The following is an 8103-nucleotide window of genomic DNA, read 5'->3' on the forward strand; positions in this document are numbered from 1 at the left end:
AAACCTTACTAAAGCTCAAAGCACACATTGTATCTCACACAATAATAGTAGGAGATTTCAACAACCCACTCTCATTAATGGACAGATCATGGAAACCGAAATTAAACAGAGACATAGAGAAACTAAGAGAAGTTATGAACCAAATGGACTTAATAGATATTTATAGAACATTTCATTCTAAAACAAAAGAATATACCATCTTCTCAGCACCTCATGGTATCTTCTCCAAAATTGACCATATAATAAGTCACAAAACAAGCCTCAACAAGTGCATGGAGATTGAAGTAATCCCATGCATCCTATCAGATCACCAAGAACTAAAGCTGGTCTTCAGTAACAAAAATAAGGACAGAAAGCCCACATATCCAAGGAAGTTGAACAATGCTCTACTCAATGACAACTTAGTCAAGAAAGAAATAAAGAAAGAAATTAAAGAGGTTTTAGAATTTAGTGAAAATGAAGGCACAACATACCCAAACTTATGGGACACAATGAAAGCAGTGCTAAAGGAAAACTCACAGTTCTGAGTGCCTCCAAAAAGAAACAGGAGAGAGCATACATTAACAGCTTGACAGCACACCTAAAAGCACCAGAACAAAAAGAAGAAAATGCATGCAAGAGAAGTAGAAGGCAAGAAATAGTCAAACATAGGGCTGAAATCAACCAAGGTGAAACAAAAAGGACTATACAAAGAATCAACAGAAGCAAAAGCTGGTTCTTTGAGAAATCAACAAGATAGATAAACCCTTAGCCAGACTAACCACAGTCACAGAGAGAGTATCCAAATTTACAAAATCAGAAATAAAAAGGGAGACAAAACAACAAAATCTGAGGAAATTAAAAAAAAAATCAGATCCTACTACAAAAGCCTATATTCAACAAAATTGGAAAATCTAGAGGAAATGGACCATTTTCTCAATAAATACCAGGTACCAAGTTTAGATGAGCATCAGTTAAACCATCTATACAATCCCATGAATCTTAAACAAACAGCCCTGAATAGCTCAAGTAGTCTGTATTTATGCAATTACAATTCTGTTTGCTCCAGAAGTGATGTCATAGATTATCTCATTAAAAGATATTTTAACATCAGTAAATTTTTGCAATAAATTACAAAAAGCCCCCAATAATGTCTTTTCCCCCTTGCCCCCTCCTTTTGAATCAATAATCCCCTAATCTATTTTGCATTACAATGTACAAGTTCAGAAAGCCTAAAATAAATGTCTAGTCAGGCATGTCCTGTAGTCATCAGCATATACCCAGCTGGTAGCAAATACATTCATGTGGTTATGTAAGGTAAGAAGCAGAATTAAATATTTGAGGGTTTAAGTCTGAAGGACACTAGAGACTTTGGCCAGCCTTACACCCATCCACTTCAAGTCAAGACTAGAGCAAGTTAAGTTGCACCTTACCACTTTAGGTTGACTCTAGGCTATGTTCCATTCTCTATCCACAGTCCTTGGGAGAAACAGGAACATTCTTGATAAACTCCAGAATATAGTGACCAAGATAGTCACCTGACCCTCTGGACTCAGGTAGAGTTCGAATACATGACATAATCTGCTGATGCTAGCTAGTCGATAGATTCAAAGGTCTTACTAATAAGTTTAAATAAGTTAAATAAGATTAAACTGTAACATTACTAATGCAACCTTGCTAATACACCCTAAAAAATATAAAAAACTGCTTGTTATAGCCATTCGGTGTCTCCTTCTAGTCACTCACCATTGGGGTCTGATTGAAGGTCAACCCTGAAGCTCCTGAAAATAAACCTCTTGCATTTGCATCAAACTGTGTTCTTGTGTCTCACTTGGGCACTATCCCAGTAGTTAAGGCGCACTTTGAGTCTAACAAGTCCAATCACCAGACAGTACCCTAAGACATAGCATGTTTTTAGTTGCAGACAGAGATGTGTTCATTGTACCAAGCCACCTTTCCTGATATGTACCTATCAATTCCTGATATCTTTCTAAAATCATTTTCAATTCTGTATTGATCATGGATAACTTCCCTATTTTATAAGTCTCTGTTAATCAGAGATAGCTTTCTCAGAACAGTTATGCAAGCCAGGCCCATCACCTTCACAACTGCCACATGCTTACTCAATGTGACTGTAGCTGTTTCTCTCAGGGCATGATTACATGTCCCAAAATACCCAGGCTTAATGGCACATCTGGAGGACTCATAGAGGCAAGAAGAGGAAAAGAGAGTTTAACCTAAAATCATCCACATGGCTTTTCAGCCTGCATGGTTTTGGCCTTGCCCATGAGCAAAAAGTGAATTAAATTTTGCTGTGACTGTAGACAGTAAACTTGTAAAACACACTATCTGGGTAATATGTACAGAGACAACCAAATTTACCACAGGCTCTTGCCAAATGAGAAGATGTATCCATGGGCCTCGCCACAGTAGAATACCATTAGCTAAACCATTCGTATGTTATACCCTGTAGATGCTGCAGGCCTACCACCAAGGTACAAAGAATTGAAGAGATGTTAGTTTTAAGGGATTTTGTTGTTGTTGTTGGATTGATTGATTTTTGTTGTTGTTGTTGTTGTTGTCATTGCTTTGATATAAGAGCATAGTTGTACATATAAGTCCATGGCAGTTTAACAATGTATACAAGACTTCTGTAAGCCAATGTGAGACAAAATGCCAGCAGAATTAGATATGAAGTCTCACTCCCAGCAGAGAATGTTTGACAACTGATAGATAATTGCCCAAGGAAATTAATGTTTTTTTTAATTTTTATTTTTCTTCCATGTTTTATGTATCTACATTTCAAATGTTATCCTTTTTTCCTCCTCTCCCATACTTCCTACCCCCTTCCTCTGCTTCTATGAGGGTGGTAACTCATCCACTCCCACCTCAACACTCCAGCATTCCCCTACATTGGAGGAAATGAGCCTTTACAGTACAAGGGCTTTTCTTCCTATTGATGCTGGACAATATCATCCTCTGATATATATGTGTGTCTAGAGTCATGGTTCCTTCCATATTTAGCCAGTGGTTGGTGGTTTTAAAAGACCCCCGAAAAGGGGAGACCCTCACTCAAGTCTCGGGATGACACATCCCTCCCAAGAACTCACCAGAGACCGTCCTTGCTGCAATCATACAAGGTTTATTGACAGGAACCAGCATGCTGGGGCCGAGACTCATATCCCACACAGAGGTAGAGGAGTTCAACACCGAGTAGCTGGGAGAAGGGATATTTAAAGGAAAAAACCACAACCCAAGGGAGTAGGGAGGGTGTCATTGGAAAATGTTGAGAATACCAGTGAAAAATCTCAAGGTAAAACTCCCTGTTTCTCAAGATTGTTCTCAAAATTTTAATCTAACTTTTGTGGTCAGCCAGTTCCTTGAACAGAGTCACTGAACTGGCTCACCTACATTTTTATCTCTACTCCGTTTCCTAGGGGGTCTTTCATCTCCCCATTTCTTCTAGTACCCAGTTCTAGTCATAGAACTAGATTTCGGTATCTTCATAACATTGATTTTCTTGACCTTGTAAAACATGATATTGCTGGCATAACATCAAAATCTTTACAGCACTCACTGTTTCTCTAATAAAGGTCACTAGTTTATTTAATATGCAGGGTCCAAATGTCAAAAGCAGTAAAAGAGTACGTAATGGTCCCATGAGGGTAGAGATTAGGGTGGTAAGCCATGGAGACCGAGAGAACCAGCTTTTAAACCATCTTTGGTGTGCCTCCCTTTTTCTCTGTCTGGTAGCTAGTCTCTCTTGGAGCTTAGTATAGAATCCCTAATTACTCCCAAATGATCAATATAAAAACAACACTCTTTTGTGCCTTACTAAATCTCTAGCATCAGTATCTCAATAGTTCAGTACATCCTCATATGTATGGTATAATAATCAGGGCATTATCTGAACCAACACACAAAAGTCATGATAGCCTTTTAGAACTTCTAAACTTATACAGATTGTGATCCTTGTGGCACAGGCCCAAGAAGTGGTAGGAGTACTAACTTACGTAATGTCTTCATAAGGGGTTGTTACATCATTTGCAATAGAAATCAAGCCTACCCCACACTTACGATTGGGGGACTTATCTCTATGGAACCTAGGGCAAACATAAAATTCTTGTCCCTAAACCACACTCCTCAAGTGAGCATTACAGCAGCCTCCTAGTCACATCTCTGATATATCCACTTATCTGATGTGCAAATATAGGGAACTTTTAAAAATCTGAGTGTCCTCTAGGTTCCAGCCTCCCCTCCCAGTCCCAACAGCTAGTACGCAGCTGGTGAGGGGCTGACACTTGATGGCTCTCAGGGTGTTCAGCAGCACCAGGTACCATCCTCTCCAACAAGGCTCCAGTGTCTGGGCTCAGTGCCTTTGTATGTAGCCAAGTCTCTGACCAGGAACTGGTGAGATGTCTCAGGGGTCCCCGGGGCATAGGCTGCTGCCAGCTGTGACCAGACTTCTTTCTGTCTCACCTGTAGGTCTTTTAGCCTGGCATACAAATCATTATTACTATGACATGATGGCTCAATAAAATCATCTAATACAGTCAGAGGAGCCGAGGCCAGCTGAGGTCCCATATAAGATCTCAAAAGGGGTAAGGTTGAATCTGGAAGGGGTATTTCTTGCTCTTAAGAGAACAAGAGGGGAGGAGTGTCACCCAGTCTGTGCCAGTCTCCATGGTCAATTTGGTCAGGGTCTCTTTTAGAATTCTATTTATTCTCTCTACCTGTCCTGAGCTTTGAGGTCTGCAGATGCAATGTAATTTCCAATCGATCTCTAAATACCTGGCCATACCCTGGCTTACCTTGGGAACAAAAGCAGGGCTGTTGTCTCACCTGATTACCTTGGGCATTCCAAACCCAGGGGAAGATTTCTTCTAATATCCTCTTGAAGACTACCAAGGCCATCTTTTGCTTGGTGGGGGAAACTTCTATCTATTCCTGAAAAGGTATCTACAAGCACTAGGAAATACTTGTAACCATATTTTAGTGGTTTTATCTCAGTGAAATTCACTTCGACTTCCCTCTAAAGTCTCTAGGTCTCTTTGCCCTGTTTGCTTGCTAAGCATTCACTTGCTGACATACTTTCCACCTTTCTATTTTCTCTATTACATATACCTTAACTACTTAGATAAGCTTCTAATCCCCTAAATGAGTCCATTTGTGTATTTGGCAAAATGAGTCTTTTGTTTGTTCTCTGGAGAGTATAGCTTTCCCATCAAGTGTGCCATTGTCCTTCCTCTTCTAAGCAATTTGGGCCTTTTCTTCTGTTGAAATCTTTTTGTAAAACAAAGAGAAAAACAAACTTGTCACCTGCAAGGAAGCTATCCTAAAACGACTAGCAAATATGTGAGTAGAAAACTGAATGACATGAGTTACATACATTCAAATAATAAGATTGGCATTACAGAATATCAGATTTGGAATAACACTTTGAAAGACCCACCCCATGAGTCTTAACTCAGAGCTGCAACAGGCTTGAAAGAGCCCAGGCACGCCCAGATACCTAAGGCCGAGTCACCTTTAAAACTAACAGACCATAAAAGGAAAGGAATACAGAACAGACTAGGAGTACCGGATCTGGCAGGAAGGGATAAGTCCCTACCCCCCCCCCAACATTCAGGATGTCCCAGCCCACACGTACTCTTACCATGTTACAACCTCATTCGAATATGATTCAAACCTGCCAATGTGTGTAGCTATACCTTATTACCTCATCTTGTGAAATAACCAATCATATGTTAACATGTCTATATGCCTCGTTTAAATCCACCAATCCCCGTAACTATGCATCTGCTTCTGTACCCCCGCTTCTGCTTCCCCAAACCCTATAAAAGCCCCATGCTGTAGCCGCTGGGCGCGCAAGTCATCCGAAGAGACTGTGTGCCCGCAGGTACCTGTGTTTTCCAATAAACCCTCTTGCTGATTGCATCCGAGAGGCCTCGGCTAGGTCATTGGGCACTTGGGGGTCTCCTCCTGAGGGAAAGGTCCTCTCCGGAGGTCTTTTCATTTTGGGGACTCGCCCGGGACCTGGAGATCCTCTGCCCAGAGATCACAGACCACCCACCGGGAGGTAAGCCGGCCGGCATCTGTCATGTCTTGCCCTGTCTTGTCTTGTCTTGTCTTGTCCTGTGCGCGTGTTCAGTTCCTCTCAGTTTTGGACTCAGATCTGGGTTTTGGTCGGAGGAGAAGGCCCAGGGCCTTCGGTGTCTCAGGGTTCAGGACCCTCAGTGCCTCCGTTTGGGCGGGTCAGAGAAGGAGCTGATGAGCTCGGACTTCTCCCCCCGCAGCCCTAGAAGACGTTCCAAGGGTGTCTGGAGCCCAGTTCTTTGGGGCTCAGCCCGTATCAGAGGGATACGTGGTTTTGGTTGGAGGAGAGGGTCCAGGACCCTCGGCACCTCCATCAGACTCTTTGTTTTGGGTTTTACGTCGAAGCCGCGCAGCGCGTCTGTCTGTTATTTGTCTGATCGTTGGATTTGTCTGTCTAATTTGTGCCCTAATTTTCTTTGAAGCTACCATGGGACAATCGCTAACAACCCCCTTGAGTCTCACTCTAGACCATTGGAAGGACGTCCGAGACCGAGCACGTGATCAGTCAGTCGGTCGAGATCAAGAAAGGAAAATGGCAGACCCTCTGCACATCCGAGTGGCCCACTTACGATGTGGGATGGCCGGTGAACGGCACTTTTAACAAGACCACTATTTTGCAGGTTAAGGACCTGATTTTCCGCCAGAAGCCATATGGACACCCTGACCAGGTGGCCTACATTGTCACCTGGGAGAGTTTGGCATTTAGCCCACCTCCTTGGGCAGAACCCTTTGTGGACCCGAATTGGCTTCCTGTTTCCCCTAAATCTGTTTCCCCGAGCCCACCTGACCCTTTGATTGCTTCTTCCTCTCTCTATCCTGCTCTAACTAAGGAAGAGTCTCCCAAAGTCCCTCCCCCGAAACCTGTCCTCCCAGAGGACCCAAATTCCCCCCTTATAGATCTCCTGTTGGAAGAACCTCCTCCGTACCCTGTACCTACAGCCCCGCCCAGAGAAGAGGAAGTGGAGCAGCCTGCTAGACCTCGACTCCAGGCGCCCCCTTCCCCTGTGGCTGGAAGACTGCAGGGACGACGCGAGGTGGCGCCAGACTCCACCTCCCAGGCCTTTCCGCTTAGACAAGGGGCTGGCGGCCTGATGCAATACTGGCCGTTCTCAGCGGCTGACATATATAACTGGAAACAACACAACCCCCCCTTTTCTAAGGATCTGGTGGCTCTCACCAACCTGATAGAATCTGTCTTGCTTACCCATCAGCTCACTTGGGATGATATACAGCAACTTTTACAGGCCCTCCTCACCTCTGAGGAGAAGCAGAGAGTGCTCTTAGAGGCCAGGAAACACGTTTTGGGGGACAATGGACGCCCCACCTTGCTCCCAGAAGAGATCGATGACGCATTCCCACTTACGAGACCTGATTGGGATTTCACCACGGCTGAAGGTAGGAGACACCTACGCCTTTATCGCCAGTTGCTCCTAGCGGGTCTCCGAGGGGCGGCACGATGCCCCACCAATTTGGCTCAGGTGAAACAAGTGGTACAAGAGGCTGCGGAGGCTCCCTCAGCCTTCCTAGAGAGACTTAAGGAAGCTTATCGCATGTATACTTCTTATGATCCAGATGATCCAGGACAAATGACAAATGTCTCCATGTCCTTCATCTGGCAGGCAGCACCAGATATCAGGGCCAAGCTACAGAGACTAGAAAATTTACAAGGGTATACACTGCAGGATTTACTTAAGGAGGCAGAAAGAATTTATAACAAGGGAGAGACACAAGAAGAAAAGGAAGATAGAGTACATAGAGAAAAGGATGAGAGAGACCGAAAAAGAAGCAGAGAGTTGAGTCGAATCTTGGCTGCCGTAGTTCAGGGTCAAGAGAAAAGGGGAGAGAGGGTGGGAGTTCGAAAGGGGCCAAAGCTAGATAAGGATCAATGTGCGTATTGCAAAGAAAGAGGACACTGGGCCAGAGATTGCCCTAAGAAACCCAGCGGGCTCCGAAGACCCCGCCCACAGACCTCCCTCTTGGCCCTAGATGAAGATTAGGGAGGTCAGGGCCAGGAGCACCCCCCCCCGA

The sequence above is a fragment of the Rattus norvegicus genome, chromosome 3 (genome assembly GCF_036323735.1).
Source record: "Rattus norvegicus strain BN/NHsdMcwi chromosome 3, GRCr8, whole genome shotgun sequence".
Lineage (NCBI taxonomy): Eukaryota > Metazoa > Chordata > Mammalia > Rodentia > Muridae > Rattus > Rattus norvegicus.